Source organism: Cynocephalus volans, chromosome 15, assembly GCF_027409185.1.
Source record: "Cynocephalus volans isolate mCynVol1 chromosome 15, mCynVol1.pri, whole genome shotgun sequence".
Lineage (NCBI taxonomy): Eukaryota > Metazoa > Chordata > Mammalia > Dermoptera > Cynocephalidae > Cynocephalus > Cynocephalus volans.
The window spans coordinates 61,622,656-61,646,567 of record NC_084474.1 but is presented as its reverse complement, the minus strand read 5'-3'; the positions used below and the strand labels follow the sequence as shown (position 1 = coordinate 61,646,567).

The following is a 23,912-nucleotide window of genomic DNA, read 5'->3' as shown; positions in this document are numbered from 1 at the left end:
TAATTTCCTATATGCTTTTGCTTTCTGCCAGAAACATAAAATTAAAATAAACACAAATAGCTATGTTAAAGAATAAGAAAAAAGCCTCACGCTGAATTCTTAATTCACTCAGAGTAAGATTCAAAGACCTTACCTACCAGGATCTACTTGATCTGCATCTCCTGCTCCCCATCTTTCCTCTCCCCTTGGTTTACTGGTCTCAGAGCTCCAAACATGCTGAGGATGGATTCTCTCTGGGGCTTGGCTCTTTCATCCTCTCTGTTTGGGATGCTCTTTCCCCAGTAGCCATATGGTACACTCCCTCACTTCCTCCAGGTCTTTCTTCACTTCCTCACTTCCTGCAGGACAGGTGGGTGCTGGCCCTGGGGTGCCAGGGTGCGCTCATCCGATGGAGGGGACGGGGCCACCTCACTCACGTCCAGGTCAGGGTCACGGCCTTCCTGGCTCCGAGGATCTCACTGGGTAGCTTGGCCAGGTCTTGACCCGGCTCAGCCTATCATGTAGGAAGATGGTCTCCTCCTCCCAAAAGAACCACTGTGCTGAGTCCAGGGCTGCAGCCACCCAGCCCACCACTCCTGCCAAGGGGCTGGTGCTGAAGAGCAGAGGCTGCCAGGGAGAGGCAAGCAGGAGCCACGGCCATCACCACTCCGTGACAGTGTCCTGCTCACCGCCTGTCCATGCAGCTCAGCTCTGGGCAGTCTGAGCCACCATTCCCCTACCCCCAACCCCCAACCCTCGAGACCCTGGCCAGCCACTGCTACCCTGAGGAGCAGGACCCGCCTCTCAGCAGCCAACTGATGGTGAGACCCCACGTTCAGGTACTAGACTTGATAAGCATAGTACAGTAACAGGAAAGACTAAAACAGACTAAACAGCAATTTTTAAAAAATGATCAAGAATCAGTTATTCATTTATAGATTAATGAGTCTGCAATATTGGGCTTTACCCCCATTATTCAGAATTCATTTAGATGAATTAATAAGTTAACATCCAGAATTAAATGTTAAAAAAAACGTAAAGAGGTAATATATGAATATTGGATTGGTCAGTATCGCCAAGGACTTTTAAAGCATAAAAGCAAAAGAGAAACACTCAAATAATTTTATTAAATAGTTATTTATTTCTATACATGTTGTCTATTTCTCTTAAAGTAATTTTCAAAAGCATTTTATTTCACAAACCATGGAATGAAGGATTTTAGTAAAAAGGGATAAAATAATTGATATATATCATCTATGTCTCCATGGGGCCTGCACTCCCTGGGCCTTCTTAGCTTTGTGCCTACGTCTCTTTTGTTCATTTTATTCCTAGTGCCTAGAACAGTGCCTGGCACATCATAGGCCCTGGATAAGTATTTTCTGAATGAATGACCAACAACATGAAGGAGATAGAATGAATGACTTCTGCATGCCCTTCTAGCTGCAGGATTAAAACTAAGGCTCTCTGACTTTAGGCCGACTACATTTGCCATTATACCATGTCTATCATCTGAAGCCCACTTCATTTATATTCATGCCCTCATATTGGCTGGGATAAGTGTGTACAAACACGTATCACTAATCTGAGCCTTCCTTTGTTGTCCCTGCACATCTTCTAATGATCACATGCTGAAGTGGCCTGAGGACCATTTCAGTATTTCAAGGAAAACTTAATTTTAAGCCTATTCAGATTTCTCAACACTTTGTGTGCTCACACTGTGGGGGTAACTACAGTTTGGAGGAAAGAAAAGAGATTGGAAATGACTCTGAAACCCTGGGAGCATGGATGCTACCAGTTTCTATTCCTCAGCAGCTGTGAGTAATGATAATAAAGAAACAGAATGAGGCTGCTAGCTCCTGCCAGCAGTGGCTCCTATAAAGATGTCCATTTGGAGACAACTTGATAAAATAACCACAATGAGAATATGTCACAGTTCTTTTTTGTGTTTAAATAGGTGAATAACTATCATAATAGTAATATTGACTACCGCTTTTTTAAACACTGTTTTGTCATTTTTGAACAAATGTGAGAAATTCTATCTCATATTTGTTTTACACATTTCAACATCTAACTTGTATTGTTCACGTCTAATTTCTGTATTTGAGAAGTAAGGTCCTTCAAGACATGTACATAAGTATATAAAACATTTGCTTTCTTTATTATAAAAACCAGATACAATGAATATCAAAATGTTACTTCCACCATCAGATCATTTAATTCTTTACAACAAAACTGCCAGGAAGGATTGTTGTGCCCTTTTAACAGACGAGGGACACAGGTCACAGCAAGATCAGGTGCTTGTCTAAGGACCACACACCCATTAAATGGCAAAGCCAGAACTCATATTCATATCTGCCTGCTCTTGACTTCTCACGGCCAGAAAGTGTTGATTGCCATGTGGTTTTGAATTTAGGCTAAGAACCCAATATATATTTATTAAACATACATACATACATGTTTTAGATATATGGAAGCCCACATTCATATTCTCTGTGTGCTTGTTATTGGCCCTGAAAATTACACAGACACACACAGACACACACAGACACACACAGACACACACACAGACACACACACACACACACACACACACCGTGACTGTGGAAGAAAGGAGAAATACTGGATATAAGACAACTAAATATCTAAGAAAAAGATATTTTATAACATGATTGCCAGATATTGCTAAAATACAGAAACTCATAAATTATAAAATACTTTGATTCTCAGTTAACTTTATGCTAACATATCTTTCTGCTCCCTGCTTAAAATCTGAAATAGCCTCTCTTGTAGGCAGAATAATGCTCTCTACCCAAGATATGCACATCCTAATCCCAAGATCCTGTAAATTTGTTATCTTCCATGACAGAGTGAGTTTACAGATGTGATTAGATTAAGGATTTTAAGAAGAGATTATCCTGGATTGTCTAGATGGATTCAGTACAATCGCAGGGGTCCTAATAAGTTAAAGAGGGAGAGAGAAGAGTCAGAGTGAGAGAAGGAGATGTGATGTTGAGAGTGGTGAAAATTTTGCAAGTGGACCATGTGCAGACATGTGGGCAACCTCTAGAAGCTGGAAAAGATAAGAAAAAATAGATTCTCCCCTTGAGCCTCCAAAAGAAACACAGTACTGATGGTCCATTTTGGACTTCTGAACTGAAAACTATAAAATAATGTATTGTGTTGTTTTAAGCCACTGTTTCTGGCATTTGTTACAGCGGCAATGGAAGACTAAATTAGCTTCCCACTGCAATTAGAATAAAATCTGGAGTCCTCAGCCTTGCCTTTAAAGCCCTTCAAGGTTGAGCCTTGCCCAACTCTCCTGCCTCAAATCTGAAATATTAAGTAAAATTTTAAGTACAATGCCTAAGGTAATAAAACTCCGTGCTTTATATACTCGGCTCTCCTGAAACACTAAACTGCCTAGAACTGGCTTGCATAAATTCTTGCTTCCTGTGACTTCTGGCCTTTCTATTCTCTACGTCAGGCTGTATCTTCTTCTCCTCGTAGTGACATAATCTCACATGTCACCTCTTACCTCAACCCCATCCCACCCATACCACAGCCAGGCTAATTAATGCTTATATTCAGCTCAGGCTTTATTTCTGTAGAAAGTCTTCCCAACACCATCCTTATTGCAAAACTAAGCATCTCTCCTCTATGCATGTTTAATTCCACCTCTACTGCAATTTTTCTCTATGGTAGCAGCTATCATACTGTGTGAAACAACTGATTTATACTTTCAGCATCCCGGCTGGAGTGTGAGCTCCACAAGAGCAGAAACTAGATGGGTTCATGGTTCTGTCCCGAGGCTCTACATGGTGTGCCCATACATAGTGCTCACAAAATATTTGCTAAATTCATGTGCTCAAGAGTTCTGTATTCTAAAGGTAACTGGGTTATTGATAAAGGAGAAAAGCCTTCTTGAAAGCAGTTCTGAGAAAAGCAGCCATAAGTAAATGCATCATTTGATTGATAGTTTATACAGCTCTTTTTTCTTAGCACAACATTTATGCTCTTGATAGACATAATGTTAGGCTTTTATAAAGGGGGAAGCACAACATACTAACTCATAAAATGATCCACATTCTATAGCTCTTTATATCTGAAATATGAATATGTCACAACTGATGTATCCATATATTTGCAATATATACAAGCAACTATAGAGCATTTGTTGCATACAGTTTTACGATTTTGTTAAAGATTTGCTATCATTTTAATAGTATAGATAGATCTTGGGCAGTATAGACAGAGTTCCAAGAGGAGAAAGAGCCCTTGTCCTATCACAATATTAGAGATGACTCCCTAAATAGACTGAGAAGTTAAGGAAACCTGAAAAAAGCTGAAATCAATGAAAGAGGTGTTCCACATGAGGGAAGGCCTAGGATCTGCTGGTCAAGATTTGCCATTCTTGTGTTTGCTACTCTGGAAAGTCTGGGAGAGAAAAAAAAAAAAAAAAAAGAACTACATAGATATTTTAAAAATAGTTTTCTGATTGGACAAATTAAATTAAATTGTATTAAGCTTGTAGTTTGTGATGGTAAGAACAACTATGTTAAACAGATGTACCCTAGAATCAGGAACAATTTGTTCATCAGCTTTGCTTATCTGAGTCTGAGTTAGGTCCTCCAATGTTTGAAAGCTTTGATGCCTCAACATGATGTTTGCCAAAGCGGTGTCTATAATGAGCAGCCAAATTCTCCGTATTTCAGGCACTTTCTTTTAAACTGCTTTTGAACAGGACTGTCAAGTGTCGCATGCTGTATGTCAGTTAACACTTGGGGAGTGAAATTCACAAAGGGCACTTTATGAACCTTCACAACAAGGATATCTTTGCCAACACTTCAGAGCTATTTTAAGTTTTGGAGTTGTAAGTACCTCACTCTTCTTAGAGGTGATAGTAGCCAACCCAGGACTCCTGGGTTTTAAGAAAGTTTACAGTTTCAAGACCTGTTGGCACACGTTGGGATTACAACTGCATTATATGTCCAAAGAATTGTGCCTTTTATTTATGTGGCTTCCTTCATCTAAGAGATTCAATAAAAATGACAATGATATTAAAATAAACAATGATAAATACCATTTATTGATTGCTTATTAATTATGTCATCAATTATCTGCATGATCTCATTCAATATACACAAGAACTAAGAGGTAGATACTCTAATTTGTCCTGTTTACAGATGAGAAAATTGAGGCTCAGAAAGTTTAAGCAAAATACCTAAGAAAATAGAATGCGATGCAAGAAGTGAAATTGAATTTGCAACCCAGACTTCAAAGCCCATGATTTATTTTTCCTTATTCTTAGAAGACTAAGGCTGTCAAAGGAGGGGGAAAATGGTATGTGTGTGTGGCAGGGTGGTGGTGAAGGTGAGGGAGTTCATAAAAAAAGTATTTATGTGCCAATTAAATCCTTTCTTTTTCAGTATTGCCCAGGGGATATACTGTGTGTGTGTTTCCCTTTCCAACTTTCTCTGTGCTCAAAAATTTGCATGTGTACTGGTAATCTTCTGTGTTTTATCCTGGGATCTTGAGACACTTATACTTCTCTGTCATTTTTGTAATCCACCTTGTCAGTAATATTTGAAAGCCTCAGTTCCTGCAGATCAGAGCTGAGAATTTAATAGACAGTTCTTTGCCCATCTCATTGCAATCTGGTCACAGACTCACTTTATACATTGGTGCTTTTGAGAATAATGGCAAAATAAAGAGAAACCAAGAATAAAGGCAGGGGCCTAGAGACTGGAAAATCAAGCATGAAGCTCTTTTTGGTGACAGTTGTGGATTGGGTTAACTTTACAATGCCTACACATTTCACTCTGCTTTTTATTCATCATCATCCTTAATTTCTCTCTTCACAGATGAGTAGCAAGGATGACAATAGAATCAAACCGGAACAAAGAGGCCCCTTCTCCCAAATCCTCAGTGTTTCTTCCAGAATGAGGATGGTTAATGATGGGAGGTCCCTTCTGATTATCTGGAGCCAATGCATTTTTGCTTCAGTAGTCATTGCTTCCAGCAAAAGAAAGGAATGCTTGTAAATAGGTAAAGATCCAGTTAACTGACCATTCCAAAGAGAATTAAACTGCTAGAGGAAAAGACGGACATTTTTGCAAACTTAACCTTTCCTGGGCAGCACTGCACAATGAAGTGATGACCAGGCACTCTCTTGCCTTATTTTGAAGACAAACACTTTGTAGCATTAGAGCTCTACCTTCCATCTAGAGACTCACATGATCTCTCTAAGCACCTGACCTCTCTCCCCCGCAACCTGCTTGTCTTTGTTACTTGGCAAAACTGCTGCCCTGTCTATTCACTTCTCTCTTCCTGGCTTCATTTTACAAAGTAAATACCTAATTCATCTTCCTGAAGTATAGATCTGACTAGTATTTTGCTGCTTAAAAAATCTTAATGGTTTACCTTCATCTAAACATCAAAAGTCAGACTTTCTGGCTTAACCTCCAAAACTTTCTTTGTCCTGGCCCTGTTGTATACCTTCCCCAAACATTTTCTGCCTCTCCCTTCCCCAACTTTTTTTTTAGTCTCCTTTGCTTATACTAAACTAAAACTTTTCTTCCCTGAAATAGAGTGTAAGTTCCTCAAAAACAGGATTTTGTCTACTGCTGTATCTCCAGCACCAACAACAGTGCGCTGGCTCCAGTAGGCATTGGATAAATACGAGTATATGCTGAATTGACTGAATGAATACATGACCCTTTCCCACATTTCCCTGACTGTAACTTTTTCTATTTCTTCTCTTCTCATGAGTAATTGTTCAGCCTTTGTTCAGAAACTGTTAATAAACCAACTCTTCCATTAAGCAATATCAGATTGTCCGGGATAAATAATAACACTTCTGTGAGTTTCAACAATTCTTTATATTCCAACAAGTCTCACTCACATCATTTTGTTACTTTTATCTTTCAATTTTAACTATTTAGATGTATGTCTTATTTATTTGACTAAACTTTGAGCAGAATGTATGTCTAAATTACCTTTGTTTCCTCCTTCCCCCCCGGCCCCAGTAATGATCTAAGAAATTGCCTTCCTGGTAAAAGACACTCAAAAAAACACTTGGTTAAGAATTTTATATTATAGTGTCTCTTATGATTTCATTAAAATAGTGAAATCCTGCAGTCAAAGATATGTCTTTTAGAAGAACTCTTTTCTTGTATCCCAGTCAACTATATTTTAATGAAATAATGGTTATTTTATTAACAATGAATTATTAAATACACTGGGAATGGACTACTTCAACATTTTTGGAAATAAAAGTCACTTACATTCCAACCTATAGAATGTGTAACACTTAGAATGAACCCTAGTGTAAACTATGGACTTTGGATAATAATAACATGTCAATGTAGGTTCATCGATTGGGACAAATGTACCACTGTGGTGGGGGATGTTGATAACGGGGGAGGCTGTGCATATGTGGGGCCATGGGGTATACGGGACATCTCTGTACCTTGTGCTGTGAACCTAAAACTGCTGTAAAAATTAAGTGTATTTAGATAAAAAACAATACCAAAACAAGCATTTACATGACTCTTCCTTTATACCTTGCTGCTAAGAAATTTTAAAATATGCAAACACACACACACACAGATTCAAAGGATATCTTAATAATACTTATCATAATAATACTAATATTTTTGACGCTTAGGTAGATGCCAGCCATTATTCAAAAACTTATATGACAAGTAGGTCCCCATTTTAAGATAAAGCTTAGAAAAGTTAAATAACTTGCTCATATCAGCATCTATTAATTGGTGGGTCTGGACCCAAACTCGCTCAGCATGTTAAGCACAAGCTTGCTTTCAGCAAGCTGTTTAAGAAGTTGTCTGACATTCGGACCCTCTGTTTTGGCCTGTAATAATAAAACCTTTCTTCCAACATAAAGCCAAGAATTGTTGAGATGGGAAGGTAGCAAAATATATCTTTGCCTTTGATTTAAAATTCCTATGTATTCCAGGCAATAGAACAAAACAGCATTAAAACTTATTTGGCTGAGGTTAATCTCCTATTTATGTATTTCCAGAGCGTTTACAAATAGATGTCCTAATCTTTAGCATAGTCATTTTTTTTTCTGTGTGGCTTCTCTATTTTACATATTTAAATCTTTTTACTGTCTATAGATATGACCTCTTACGGAAAAATAAAGATCAAAACTAAGAATAAAATGAAGTGGAGATCAGTTTCCAGTATTAACAAAAAGCAGGCACTTTTAACAATGTAGATGCCTTCTAAATTATAACTCTGACTCCTGACTTGGTTGTTGTCCTCAAGGAACACTGCTCCAGAGAAAACATGTTTTCCCACAGGCCCCTCTCCCTTTGTTATACCAAACAAGGTAATAATCTGTGAAGAGGAATCTTGGCTTTGGCCAAAGGCTCTTTTCAAGATGTATCGATTATAATCAATTGAAGAATTTTGAAAATAAGATCCGCATGCAAACTTTAATGAGTTGAAATCTAGTTTCATGATCTTACTTTCATGAAAGTAAATTACAGTGAGGGTTTCAGTGGTAGATTGCCAAGAAGAAACTAGAGTAGCCAGTGCTGACATGGTTCTCCCCTTTTCTCTATTTTCCTGAACTGCTCCACATGGGGTATAATTATGTTAATTCATGCCATTGATATTTGATTACTCCTGGGTTTGAAGATGGAAGTTCCTCCACAATATCTGTCTGCAATAGGAGTTACACGGACTGTGAAAGTGGAGAGGATTCAGGTGGACCTTATTTATGCACAGGCACCTATTTTTTCTGAGACCTTACCAGTATCATTGGTGAACAAGGAACATGCTGCTTCCTAAAATACCATCAAAGAGGTTTGTGTATATCCTCTTCCAGGAAGAGAAGTTAAAAATTAGACATGCTGAGGTTGTTCCAGCTCCGGGGGAGAAAAAGTTATATTACATCACTGCTTCCTTAAAATGGCACTGTCTAAATTGAGTCACTGTATTGCCCAAGTGCTATCTAGTTTTCAAATCAAAATGTAAACAGATACTGGTGATAAATAGATTCAAACATCCTTTTAATAGGTACAGAGACTTGAAACCAAATGGGAAAAAGACTGGCCTTATTGTTTAATCCAAAAATTAATCTAAATTCTCCATCTTTTAAATATTTAGTATTTTTAGTGGTTTCAGTACATTCCAGAAATTAAAAAACTAAAACCCCCAAACCAAAATAGGCCTCTAATTCTATTTATCAAGTTTTATTTATCTAGTTTTTCTCACTTGTCCAGAGTCAGAAGAGATAGAAAGTATCACTAAGTCCTACTTCTTTAATACAATTCCTAGAGAATGATAAATATTTAGCCAAACACAGAAATGCTCATTGGGATGTTTTAAATATACTAATGTTTTATCAGCATTGAAACCAAATCTAGTTTTGGGTGGTCATAGTTTTACAAGTCAGTCACTCATCAGTAAGTATCCATGTAAATTGAATTTTGCTATTTGTGCACTAATTTATTTATTCATTTTTAAAAATAAATTATATTCAATGCCTACTCTGTGACAGGCATTGTGACTAGTGAACAAAACAGATGTGATTCCTGCCCTTCTGGAGCTTATAGCTTATTAAAGAAAACAGACCTGGAAAAATATAAAGAGATGAAATATAATTACAGAGGGCTAGAAAATAAAAGAGCAAGATGAACATAAACACCTCTTATCATGTACGGATCGTTTAGAAGGATTTTTTCCCTCTGTTCCTTCTATAAGAAGACACAGGTATTCATTAGCTAGAGCGAACATTTTATTTGGCTCTGCAGTGTTATGATCATAATCTTCCATTCCGCCAACACCTTCGTAAGCTTCCATGAGTGTTTTGAGTGTTGACCTTTCCTGCTTTCCCACATGATCAAGGAAATTCTCACTCAACAACAAGATGTGGAAAGTCAAATTGAAATGTGCTTTCTACCAGTCAAGGCTGATGTCTCCTTCATCGGCTGCTCAGTTTTCATGTTGAGTTCTGCATGCATCTCTGCAAATTGTCCTCTATTCACCTCTTTGTGGTCCACTTTGTCACCTGCCACCGTGCTACTTCCCAGAGATTCTTCTCCCATCAGCTTTTCCTGCTAGTCATTTTTTTTTTTTTTTCTTGTTTCTAAACATACATCTCAATGTCTGGCATGATCTTCACACTTTTCCCAGTCACCTTCCTCAGCTAAACCTGTCTACTTGGCAGACAAGCACTTTGAAACTTCATATCTACCCTTTCTCAGGCCACTGATATATTCTTTTTTTGGCATACACATGTCAACAGGTAGGATCAAATGGAAAGAGGCATGAAAGGTTAATTCCCCAACATCAGCATCAACTATAGGATATGTATTTGCAGAATAACAGCTAAGTGGAGCTCCTTGAATAAACAGGAGTCCATGACAGCTATTAAACGAGAACATTTCTGTCACAATGAACACAAGTTAGGGTGTTTCAGTGTCATGGATCACTGGGTGAAGAGCAGAGAAAGGCAGCTCTTCATTTTGACACAAGAGCCCTTCAAACATGGGAAGCAAATGTTATAAATTGTAAAGGTTTAACCAAAGAATGAGAAATTGTTTCCAAAATTCAAAGGACAATTTTTTCAAACCCAATTATTAAGCTTAAATCTCTTTTCAGACATGGCCAATATCAGTCTGTCATTATCATATATGATGAAAAATAAAAATTTTAAATATATCTGTGTAGAAAAGAAATAGAATTGTTAATTACTTTATTCAAGAAATCATATAATCAATGACTTTGCTTCCAGAACAGAAGCTATGTAATGGATTTTACATTTAACCTTTTTAAAAAGGTTATAAAGTTGTAGGAGAGAAGAGATTTCTATTCTTACCCATTGCTAGGTTCATGGTTTAGACCTCTATTAATAAAAGATTAAATTAACAAGAAAAAAGTACACAAATTTATATTTTACTTGACATAGGAGCCTTCAGAAATGAAGACCCAAAGAAACAGGGAAAACTGTTTTTACAGACAGTCATGCAGAAGTATGATTGGAGGACAAAAGAGTATAATCCAATGGTAATAAACTGGGAGTGAATTTAGCAAAACCTGTTTGTTCAGATTCTTCTTTGCATCTTTGTGTCTTCCTTCTTTTCCTCTGGGTGTAGGGAGGACCCCTCTGGAATGAAGTCTGATGACTTTAGACAAAGATCAGAGAATTATTTCATGGCTTGTCTCAGGGGAGAATGGTGAGAGAAGTCCAGAGAGAACTTCCTGCTTCTGCTGTTTACTCTCATATCAAGGTGCCATATTCTGGGGTGGTATGTACTAAATCCTGACAAAGTGGAAATGTCATTTGATAGTCTAAGTTAAAAATAAACAAAAACTCTGGACTCTTTTTTTTTTTTCCAAAATTTTATTCTTCCAAAATTCCTCTCCTTTTAGGCTATATTTTTAATGAGATTAATTCATAAGAGGAAGGACTTCAGTTAGGTATGAAGATCTTTCTTGATGAAAGATTTTTAAGAATGTATTTGTTTAAAGATTAATTTATTTATACTCTTCTTCAAAAATACAATTTGAAGTGACATAAAAACACATATAAGTCAAGAACACATAATATACATAAATGAGAAAAAGGGTAAAGAGAAAACAAAAACAAAAAAGTTAAAAAAAAAAAAAAAGAAAAGGAAAGTTGAATCAAGGATAAATTCAGTGCTCATAATAATGATCAGACTGAAGTTTCCTAATAGCAAAGGCCTCATGAGAAAGAATGATTAGGGGCATAATTCACAAATTTTTGTAGCTCAGAAGAAGAGTTATTTGTGTAATGACACCCCCAAAATATTTCTTCTGAGCAACTCTGTATGAAGACATGGTGTGGTGGAGTGAACAACATATTCAGCAATATAAGTTTTGTAAGAATCATAGAAAATTTTATATATTATTTTAGTATACTATATTAGTTTCTTGCTAATATAACAAGATTGCTGCTGTAACAAATGGCTACAAATTTAGTGACTTAATACAAATTTATTGTCTAGAAATTTTGGAAGTCAGAAGTGTGAAGTGGTTCTTAGGGTGCTAGAATTAAGGTGTCGGCAGAGCTGCTATCCACCAGAAGGCTCTAGGCAGGAATCGATTGCTTGCATTCTCCAGCTTCTACTGTCTGCCAGCATTTCTTGGTTACTGGCCTATGACTCTGACTTCTGCTTCTGTCATTAGATTTCCTTCTCTAACTCTAACCCTCCTGTCTCTGTTTTCTAAGGACCATTGCGATTACATTGGGTCCACTGGGATAATCCAAGATAATTTTCCCATCTCAGGATCTGCATGTCTCATTTGGCACGGAAAGTAACCTATTCTGGGAATTAGGACACGGTCATTTTAGGGGGGTGATTATTCAGCTCACCACACATGCCTTAATCTAGGCTGATGACTAAATGATAACATGTCCATATATGTAACTCTCTGAAACTCTTTTCTAATCTGAAAAGAAGTAGAATGACAAGAGTAAAAGATGAATTGTATGGGCTCCAGGCAACTCTCAATTAATAAGATTTATCTGAATAAATATTTAAATTAGATGGGGGGGCAAAGAATTTTAGGTTTGGCTGCCTGATAATATCTGGCATACAGATATTCTGCGCTGCCAATTAGGGACCGATCCAAATACTTACATTTTGCTTTGCGCAGGCAACAGCTGTTATCTTCTAAGGAAAGTTAATGGTTTTAACAGACCCTCAACAGAAAGCCAACCTCCTCAGAACAGAGGTACCTAGTCAGCACTATTATTTCTTCACCATACAGTTCTGGCCTTGCTGAACACTGGAAAAAATGGGCAACAGAGACCCCAAAGTTCTATATCATGGCAAATAGCAGATATCATCTTAGCTTGTATTTTTAAAAACAGATGTTGCAAAATACGAACTACAGACATTAAAATTCTCCACAAATCAATTTAATTGATGCAACAATTTAAATAAGGACTCACTACAGCTGGCAAACTTTTTGTAAAATATGCCCCCTCGGTATGGAAATAAACTCTATTTACTTATTTATTTTAATTTATCAATATACAATGTAGTTGATTTTTGTGTCCCTTTACCGATTCCCCTTTCCCCTCCTCCCTCTCCACCCTCCCACCCATCAGCATCATATCTGTTCACTTGTCTTAACAGGTTCAAGGAATTGTTGTGATTGTTGAGTCTTCTTCCCACTCCCCTCATTTGTTTGTTTATTTATCTATTTATTCATCTTTAGCTCCCCAAAATAAGTGAGAATATGTGGTGTTTCTCTTTCTGTGCCTGACTTATTTCACTTAATGTATTTTTTTTAAGTCTATACACATTGCTGCAAATGGTAATATTTCATTCTTTTTTTATAGCAGAGCAGTATTCTATTGTGTAGATATACCACATTTTATTTATCCACTTATCTGATGACGGACACTTGGGCTGATTCCACCTCTTGGCTATTGTAAATAGTGCTGCAATAAACACTGGAGTACAGGTATCTCTTTGGAATGATGATTTCCATTCCTCTGGGTATATTCCCAGCAGTGGAATAGCTGGGTCATATGGTAGATCTATCTGCAATTGTTTGAGGAACCTCCATACCATTTTCCATAAAGGCTGCACCAATTTGCAGTTCCACCAACAATGTATGAGAGTTCCTTCTTCTCTGCAACCTCACCAGCATTTATCATTCTCAGTCTTTTGAATATTAGCCATCCTAACTAGAGTGAGATTGTATCTCAGTGTGGTTTTGATTGGCATTTCCTGAATGCTGAGTGATGTTGAACATTTTTTCATGTGTCTGTTGGCCATTCGTATATCTTCCTTTGAGAAATGCCTATTCAGCTCCTCTGTCCATTTTTTAATTGGGTTACATGTTTTCTTGCTGTAAAGTTGTTTGTGTTCCTCATATATTCTGGATATTAATCCTTCATCAGATGTATATTTTGTTAATATTTTCTCACACTGTGTTTATTGTCTTTTCACTCTGTTAATTGTTGCTGTGTTAATTGTTCCTCTTTTGCTGTGCAGAAGCTTTTGGTTTGATATTTCCAATTTGTTTATTTTCCTTTGATTTCCTGTGCTTTTGGGGTCATATTCATGAAGTCTGTATTTAATTCCTAATTCCTAGAGTGATTCCCCTCTTTTCTTTAAGGAATTTTATTGTTTCAGGGTGTATATTTAATTCTTTAATTTATTTTGATTTTAGTATATGGTGAGAGTTATGGGTCTAGTTTCATTCTCCTGCATATGGATGTCCAGTTTTCCCAGCACCATTTGTCGAAGAGGCAGTCTCTTCCCCAGTGTGTAGACTTGGTGCCTGTGTCAAAGATCAGATGCCTGTAGGTGTATGGGTTGATTTCTGAATTCTCTATTCTATTCCATTGATCCATGTGTCTGTTTTTATGCCAGTATCATGCTGTTTGGGTTATTATAGCTTTGTAGTATAGTTTAAATTCAGGTAGTGTTATGCCTCCAGCTTTATTTATTTATTTGCTCAGAATTGCTTTGGCTATTCGTGGTCTTTTGTTATTCCATATAAATGTTAGGATAATTTTTTTCCATTTCAGAGAAAAATGTCATTGGAATTTTGATGGGGATTGCACTGAATCTGTAGATCACTTTGGGTAATATGGACATTTTCACAATGTTAATTCCTCCAATCAAAGAGCATGGGATATCTTTCCATCTTCTTGTGTCCTCTTTTGTTTCTCTCAACAGCAGTTTGTAGTTCTCTTTGTAAAGATTTTTCGCATCCTTAGTTAACTTTATCCTTAAGTATTTTATTTTTTTTGTGGCTATTGTAAATGGGCTATCTTTCTTATTTCTTTTTCTGCATGTTCACTGTTAGAGTGTAGAAATGCTACTGATTTTCGTGTGGTGATTTTGTATCCTGCAACTTTGCTGAAATCATTTATCAACTCTATGAGGTTTTTTTTTTTTTTTTCTTTGTAGAGGCTTTAGGCTGTTCAATATATAGGATCATATCATCTGCAAACAGGGACAGTTTGACTTCATCTTTTCCAATCTGGATGCCCTTTATTTCCTTCTCTTCTCTGATTGCTCTTGCTAGTACTTCCAACACTATGTCAAATAGGAGTGGTGAGAGTGGGTATCCTTGTCTAGTTCCTGTTCTAGATGATATTGGCAGTGGGTTTATCATATATGGCTTTAATTATGTTGAGATATTTTAACATCTAAACCTAACTTGTAGAGAGTCTTTATCATGAACAAATGTTGAATTTTGTCAAATGCTTTTTCAGCATCTATAGAGATGTTCATATGGTCTTTATCTTTAATTTTATTGATGTGGTATATCACATTGATTGATTTTTATATTTTGAACCAACCTTGCATCCCTGGGATGAATCCCACTTGATCATGGTATATAATTTTGTGTATGTGCTGCTGTATTTTGTTAGCTAGTATTTTATTGAGGATTTTTGTATCTATATTCACCAAGGTTATTGGCCTGTAGTTTTCTATTTTTGATGCATCTTTGTCTGGTTTTCGTATCAGGGTGATGTTTGCCTCATAGTATGAGTTTGGGAGAATGGCCTTTGTTTCAATTTTTTGGAATAGTTTGTAGAGAATTGATGTCAATTCCTCTTTGAAGGTTCGGTAGAACTCTGCAGTGAACCCATTCAGTCCTGGGCTTTTCTTTGTTGGGAGCCTTCTGATAACAGCTTCAATCTCTTTTATTGTTATTGGCCGTTCAGATTTTCTATATCTTCTTGGCTCAGTTTTGGTAGTTTGTGTGTGTCCAGAAATTTACCCATTTCCTCCAGATTTTCAAATTTGTTGACATATAGCTGTTTATAGTAGTCTCTAATGATTCCTTATATTTCTGAGGTATCACACTTGTAATATCACCTTTTTCATTTCTAATTTTTGTTATTTGGGTGTCTCTCTTCTTTTTTTAGTTAGCCTTACTAATGGTTTGGCAATTTTATTTATCTTTTCAAAAAAAAAAAAAAACAACTGTTTTTTCATTGATCTTTTGTATCATTTTTGGGTTTCTATTTCACTGAGTTCTGCTCTGGTCTTAATTATTCTTTCCATCTGCTAACTTTGGGTTTAGATTGTTCTTGTTTTTCTAGTTCTTTAAGGTGTTAGGTTGTTTAGTTGCTATCTTTTCATTCTTCTGAAGTAAGCATTTAATGAGATAAATTTCCCCCATAGTATTGCTTTTGCAGTATCCCACAGGTTTTGGTATGATGTATCTTTATTTTCATTAGTTTCAATAAATTTTTTGATTTTTCTGTTTAATTTCTTCTTGGACCCATATGTCATTAAGTAGGATGTTGTTTAATTTCCATGTGTTTGTATAGTTTCCAGAGTTTCATTTGTTATTGATTTCTAATTTTAATCCTTTGTTATCTGAAAAAATACATGGAATAATTCCAATTTTTTTGAATTCGTTGAGATTTTATTTGTGACTTAACATTTGATCTATCCTGGAGAATGTTCCATGTGCTGATGAAAAGAATGAAAATTCTGAGGTTGTTGGATGGGATGTTCTGTAGATATCTGCCAAGTCCAATTAGTCTAAAGTGTTGTTTAGATCTTGTGTTTCTCTGTTGATTCTTTGCCTAGATGATCTGTCCAATATTGATAGTGGGGTGTTCAGGTCCCCTGCTATTATGGTGTTAGTGTCTATCCCATTCTTTAGGTCTAATAGTGTTTGCTTTATAAATCTGACTGCTCCAACATTGGGTACATATATATTTATGATTGTTATGTCTTCTTGATGGATAGATCCTTTTATCATTATATAGTGGCCTTCTTTATCTCTTTTCATGGTTTTTGGTTTAAAGTCTATTTTATCTGATATAAGAATAGCTACTCCAGCTCATTTTTCATTTCTAGTTGCATGGTATATCTTTTTCCATCCTTTCACTCTTAGTCTATGTGTGTCTTTACAGGTGAGGTGAGTCTCTTGAAGGGAGCATATAATTGGTTCAACCTTTTTAATCCAGTCAGTCAGTCTGTGTCTTTTGAGTGGGGAATTTAATCCTTTTACATTAAGAGTTATTGATTTACTCCTAGCATTTTATTGATTTTTGTTTGGATATCTTAAGTATCTTTTGTTCCTTTCTTTCTGATTTATTGTTTGTCTTCTGTATTTGTTGGTTTCTTGGGTGGTAGATAAACTTTTCTTTTTTTCTCTTTATTGTTAGCATTTTTATTTTAGTAGTGAGTTTTGTTCTTCCTTGAGTATTTATGGCAGTGGTGGTTGTTTTTCAGATACCAGACCAAGTACTCCCTTGAGAATTTCTTGTAAGTCTGGTCCTGTGGTAGTGATCTCCAGTAGTTTTTGTTTATCCAAGAAATATACTATTTGTCCTTCATTTTGGAAGGATAGCCTTGCTGGGTAAAGTATTCTTGGCTGGCAATTTTTGTCTTCTATTATTTTGAATATATCATCCCATTCTTTTCAGGCTTTTAGGTTTTCCGATGAAAAGTCTGATGTTAGTCTAATTGTGGTGCCCTTATAGGTGACTTGACACTTCTCTCTTGCAGCTTTTAAGATTCTCCCTTTGTCTTTGAGTTTTCCAATTTGACTATAACATGTCTTGGAGAGGACCTTTTTGGGTTGAATAAGTCTGGGGATCATTGAGCCTCCTGAATCTGAAGAGCTGTGTCTTTCCCTATACCTGGGAAGTTTTCTGCCATTATTTCATTGAATATGCTTTCAATGCCATTTCCTTTTTTATCCCCTTCTGGAATACCCATGATTTGGTATTTGAGTGCTTAAGGTTGTCTGTTATCTGTCTTAGATTTTCTTCAAATTTTTTAATTCTTTTTTTTTTTTTTTTCTGCTGTGTTATTTCAAACAGCCCATCTTCAAGGTCAGAAATTCTCTCTTCTACTTGTTCTAGCCTGCTAGTTAAGCTCTCTGTTGTGTTTTTTATTTCACTGAATGAATCCTTCAGCTCCACAAGTTCTGCTACTTTCTTTTTCAGGGCAGTGATTTCTTTATATGTTTTTTCTTTCAGGTCTTGTATACTTTTTTTCATTTCATTGTGTTGTCTAACTGAGTGTTCTTGTATCTTATTTAGTTTCCTTAGAATTGTTGCTCTAAATTCCTTGTCAGTCATTTCAAGGACTTCCTGTTCTATGAGATCTAGAGCTTGAGAGTTATTATTATCCCTTGGTGGTGGTGTACTCTCTTGATTTTTCATATTTCTGGTATCTTTCCTTTGGTGTTTAGTCACTGTGGCAGGGGATTTCACAGTCCACTCGTTCAACCCTAGTGTCTGGCTAGGATCCTGCAGGGATTGCCAATTTGGCATGGCTGCCTCAGTGCCTGTGGGCGGGAAGCTCGGGCCTCTCAGGACTGTGGGGACTGGCCTGGGAGTCCTGCGGTGGTACCTACCTGTTTTGTCGTGGCCGGCTTGGGGCCCTGTGGTCCTGTTGGTTCTTGGGCCTCTCTGGGCAGTGAGCACTGGCCTGAGCTTGTGGGTGTTTTTTTTTTTTTTTTTTTTTTTTCCAGCTGGCCAGTGGGGAGAACCAAAACCATGACCTTGATGTTATAAGGCTGTGCTGTGACCAACCGAGGAAGTGAACTCATTTAAAGGCTTTTTCAAAATCAGTATTTGGGAATGGCTCTCCAAAATAATAGCCTGGGTTATTTCACCTAGATATGAGGAATTCATTTGGATACTACCCAAATTAAGTAAATTGAAGAAACACCTATCTACTAAATCAACTCTGACTATAAGATAATAAAAAAGCCTTGTCATCAGCATACAGGAAAATACTAATATTTCTTTTATACAGTAGAGCAGAAAGTAGATGAGGCCAGCTGAAATTATCTGAAATCTTCAATATACAAGAAAAACTGAGGCGACTTCAGGGTACATTCATATTTTGCCACCATGAAAGGAAAATGTGTTCTGACAGCTCTGGTTTTCATTTTGATATTAAGCTGTAGGTAACTATTCTGTGCGTATATAGCTTATCTTAAGACGTATCTCTGTTTTCAGAGTCAAAGGCCAAGAAAACAGCAATAAAAGCTGCAAGTAATTTTCTGTAAATTAATCTGCATGGTGATAAGAGCATAACAATGGTCCAAAGCAGTAGTCGTGCTTAAACTGCTGGTCCAAATAAAGAGCATTAGCCTAAGAAGCTCAGACTTGAAATTTATCAAAGTGGAAACGGGCTTTATATTTTACAAGGAATTAGATGGGTAGTTTTAGAGAAAATGCCTACTAACCTAAAATATTTGCTGGTTTTTGGAAAGTCAGCTTGTTTCTGCTGGCTAAGCACATGTCCAGAAGCTGAGCTCCAGGGTCTCCTCCTTACCGTATCTCCTATCTTGAGAAGCAATTCATTTGAGGGGCTCACATTCTTGACATCCAGGAAGGGTGGCATTCACATAAGATATAGAGTGGGGATAGCTGCTCATGTTGACCACTACATGCCCCAGAGAGTGGACATCCTCTTTCCTAGTGTCATACTTACATTAACTTGGAGGTGGAAATGGGGGAGGGTTAACTTTTGGCTAAGATTTCTGAACTGGCACAGAAGGCTATGCGAAGAGGTAACTAGCACCAATCACCAAACATCCACAGACAAAAAAAAAAAAAAAAAAACATGGGATACTGGGCACATTTTTTCTCATTTGGGTACTTAGATAAATTCTGAGACAGCAGAAAAGTTCCACTGGGCATCTGTTATTATTCTAGACACATTTGTCCTTTATATCCCAGTAGAGAGGATACTGGTTTGCTAGGGCTTCTATTACAAAATATCATAGACTGTGTGGCTTAAACAACAGAAACTTATATTCTAACAGTTCTGGCAGCTAGAAGTCCAAGGTCAAGTGTCAGCAGGTTTGGTTTTAATCTGAGGCCTCTCTCCTTGACTTGTAGATGGATAGCCTTCTGCCTTTGTCTTCATATGGTACTTTCTTTGTGCCTGTCTGTGTCTTAACCTCCTCTTTTTTATAAGGAAACCAGTCGTATTGGATTAGGGCATATGCCAATGATCTCAATTAACCATAATTGCTTCTTTAAAGATCTCCAAATAGCATCACATTCTGATGTACTAAGGGTTAGGACTTCAACATATAAATGTTCTTGTTGGGGAGGGGGACACAATTTAGCACATAAAAGTACAAAGTTACCAAGTAAGTTGTTCATAGGTAATCACAAAAAAAGAAATATTTAGTAGGTGTAGTAGGTGAAGGAGTTCTTGAGTTTTGTGTGAGGGGGATGAGCCCTTCTGCTCCTCTCCTCATAAAGTAATATACCAGATCTCCATCCTTCACCTGTGGCCACAACCCATCATCACCACTTGTACTGGTCTAAGGAATACATTAATGAAGATCCCAGGATTTTATAAGCTGGAAACGGGTAGAGGAGAATACACCTTTACTGCATAATCCTCATTCTAAACATAGGATATTCCCTTTTGGAGGCAGTATTCCATAAGTTGAAGTGAAAAAGGAAAAATAGTGAAAAGAGAGAGAGGGAGGAAGGGTTCTACAGGTTTTAGCATTGGGGTTACATCTCTGAGGCAGGTTACATACCTGTCTTTGTGAAATTTTATGTTTGTCAATAAAATGCCCTTTTTGGTATGACTTAGTTCATTTCCTCAAGAAACTGGGAAATATTTTCAATATGCCTAAGATGCACTATAGTTTCTACTTCGCATTTTTCCTTTTGTAGGCCATTGGGGCACAACTGTTGTTTTTCAAAGGCTGTAGTGCCAGAGTTAATTTTCTGTCATGGTGAACTTAATGACAGCAGGAGTCCCTTCGATGTCAAATACCCGTTTCATCTGGCTCATGGCCATCCAAGGTGCACAACTCAGATGAAAAGATCAATTTCATGGATCTGCTGCTCTTCTGAAAGGCCTTGATGCCATCAACTGTGAAGCAGACAGAAATTATGAACACAATCATAATGAGAGGCAGTTCAGCTCCTAGGCTGTTAATGTTTTTGTTTTTGCAACTGTCAATTTCTTAAACAAAGAAAAATGTAATTTGCTTTTCTTTAAGGAATAAACAAATCATAATACCTTATGAATTTTATATTTTCAACTCTCTTGGTAACAAATCATCACTGTTTTACCTTTCTTCTTTCTCTCTGTCTCCTACTATTCCTTAGATGTTTATCAATTATTACAACGTTTGGATAAACAAGTTACTTTTATATATACACATATATATACACATATATATACATATATATATGCATATATACACATATATATATACATATATATGTATACACACACACACACACACACACACACACACACACACACACAGAGTCACATGCCAGATAACATCATTTCAGTCAATGACAGACAACGTATAAATGGTGGTTCCATATAGCCTAGGTGTATAGTAGACTATACCATCAAAGTTTGTGTAAGTATGCCCTATGATTTTCACGCAATGATGAAATCTTCTAATGACACATTTCTCAAAATGTATCTCTGTCAATAAGCGAGTCATGATGACTCATGACTGTGTGTGTGTAGGTCTATATATACATACATACATACATATATATTTATTTATATATATACATATATACTTTGACCTAGATATATGAGGGTGGTACTTCAGAAAATTCATGGAAAGATTTATATTATTTTTTAATTCTATTTTTTCACATACTTTTTGAAGTATTCTTGTATATGCTTAAAAATATGTAAATGTTATTCACTTATTTGCATCTAAGATTATTACTGCATTGGTCCATTATTATAGATCAGAGCTCAACAAACTTTTTCTATAAAAGACTATATAGTAAAGAGTTCGTGTTTGCAGCCCAGATGATCTCTACAGCAACTACTCACCTCTACAGCATTAGTCGCCTCTGCCATTATAGCAGGAAAGCAACAATAGGCAGTGTTCCAATAAAACTTCATTTACAAAAACAGGCAGCAATGGGCCATATTTAGTTTGTGGACCTTAATTTGCTGATCCCTACTATAGATTGTCACCTTTATTGTGATATTTTAATTCTCTACCTTCTATCCCATATCCTTTGGACTGGAAGATGTATTCACCTGGATGCCCCATCATTAACTCAGTTTTTTGATATTGTCAAAATTTAGTGTCTCTTCAAAAGCTAACCCTCTTTTCAATTTTTCTTTTCTTCATTTAACCTTTTGGATCTATTGGCTTTTCCTTATGTATAGCAGGTCTACACATTCTACTGGGTTTTACTCTAATTCCTTCATTTTTATTTCTACAGTCCCTACCCTAGTCCAGGTCCCTATTTTCTCACAAGTGGATTAATGTTAAATTATTGTAATTGTTTTTCTTAGTGCATTCTCTTCAGATCCATTGCATGGACCATCAACAGATGTATCTTCACAAATTGCTAGTGTCATTGTCTCTTGCTCAGTCACATTCATTGACTTCTTTTTTACAGAGAAGAAACTAAACTTCTCTAAACTAAAACTTCTCTGTCTAGGGAATACTCACTTCCATCACCTGCCTCCAGGGCACCTATCCTAGGCTGCCTCTCAGAAATTCATATCAGGGATATGCCAGTTAGATAAATATATAAATTCATGATATATCATATATAAATTCATATCATAGTTATGCCCTGTGCCAGTTAGACTGATCTCACTTATTCATTCATTGTATAAGTTATTACTGAGGACCCACTATATACTAAACATTATTAATAGATGATATTGGAGACAGTGATGAAAAGGCTGGCCTTCATGCAGCTTCTGATCTTTCAGGGAAGACAGACCATTAATTAGTAACAAAATACTGTGAGGAGTGTTGTGATGGGGGAGTACAGTGAACAATGCATTCATTTAACAGAGGGACTTAATACAGTTTTGGGTTAAGAGCAGTCTTCCCTTGGAACTGATGTTTAAGCTGAAATGGGAAAGGTGAGCAGGTATTTAGATTTGGGAGGAGTGAGGTTGTGGAGGTAGAGGAAGATGCTGTCTGGAATGCCTGGGAGCAAAACAGAGAATGGAGCGTGAGCAACTAGAACACTTGTCTATGGCTGCAGAAGAAGCAGATAAGAGAGGAGCCTGGGACCTGGACAGGGGTCAGATGGTAGAAGGTCGTGTATACCATAAAGAAAAACCACTGGAGTTTTAAGTGGAAATGTTCTCTTTGGATACTCATTTTTGGATGGTCACTCTAACAATAGGGACAACGATGGAGAAGAGACTGCAAGAATGACCTGTTAGGGGGCTGATTCGATGATTCACACAAGAGAGGATGGTGACTTGGATTAGGCTGGCAGTGGGTGCGGAGACAAATGGGAACAGATGTGATTATGGTACAGACTCAACAGGACTTTGTGACTAACTAGATGGAATGTGAGGAAGAAGGGAGGAGGAAAGGGCATCCCCACCTCAGCAAACCAACAGTACCTATTCGCTTTTGGAGGCCTTCCTGTGGAAGGTTTGACTCCCATCCCACTACAAACGCAAATCCTGCTCGTTCTTTAAGAGCAAGCTCACATCTTTATTACCCAAGATGCCTTCCTCTACTGCTCAAGTTCACAATGACGCCCTTTCTTTGAACTCCCAGAGCATCTATTGTCTGCTCTTCTCCTTTTGGCATTTACACACATTCTATCTTACACTATTATTTCATGTATATGCCAGATTGGATCTTGTAGGATATGTGGACTATTCTTGAATTTCTTTCATTTCCTATTAAGTTTCTGGCATAATTCCATGTCCCTGGTAGATACACATTAAATATTTATGCAGAAATGGATAAATGAACAATGAGTGAAGATTCAACAGAGAATACATGCAGATTCAACAGAGAATAGAGCAAGAAACTTCAAAAGCAGATAATGTCATTCCACAATGTAATGTTATCTTTCTTCTCAACTCTATCAATTAATAACAGTACCCAGTCTTACTGGCACTCAGGTCTCTCATCGTTTCATTAGCACAGAATCCTTTTTACACTGTCTACATTCTGCTTTTTCAATTTATTCCATTTAT

At 36.9% G+C, this 23,912-nt stretch overlaps 1 pseudogene; it reads right to left on the bottom strand.

The window, feature by feature from the left end:
• Nucleotides 1-23,912, bottom strand: part of LOC134363695 (phosphoglycerate mutase 1-like) — an 84,435-nt pseudogene that overhangs the window by 6,777 nt on the left and 53,746 nt on the right.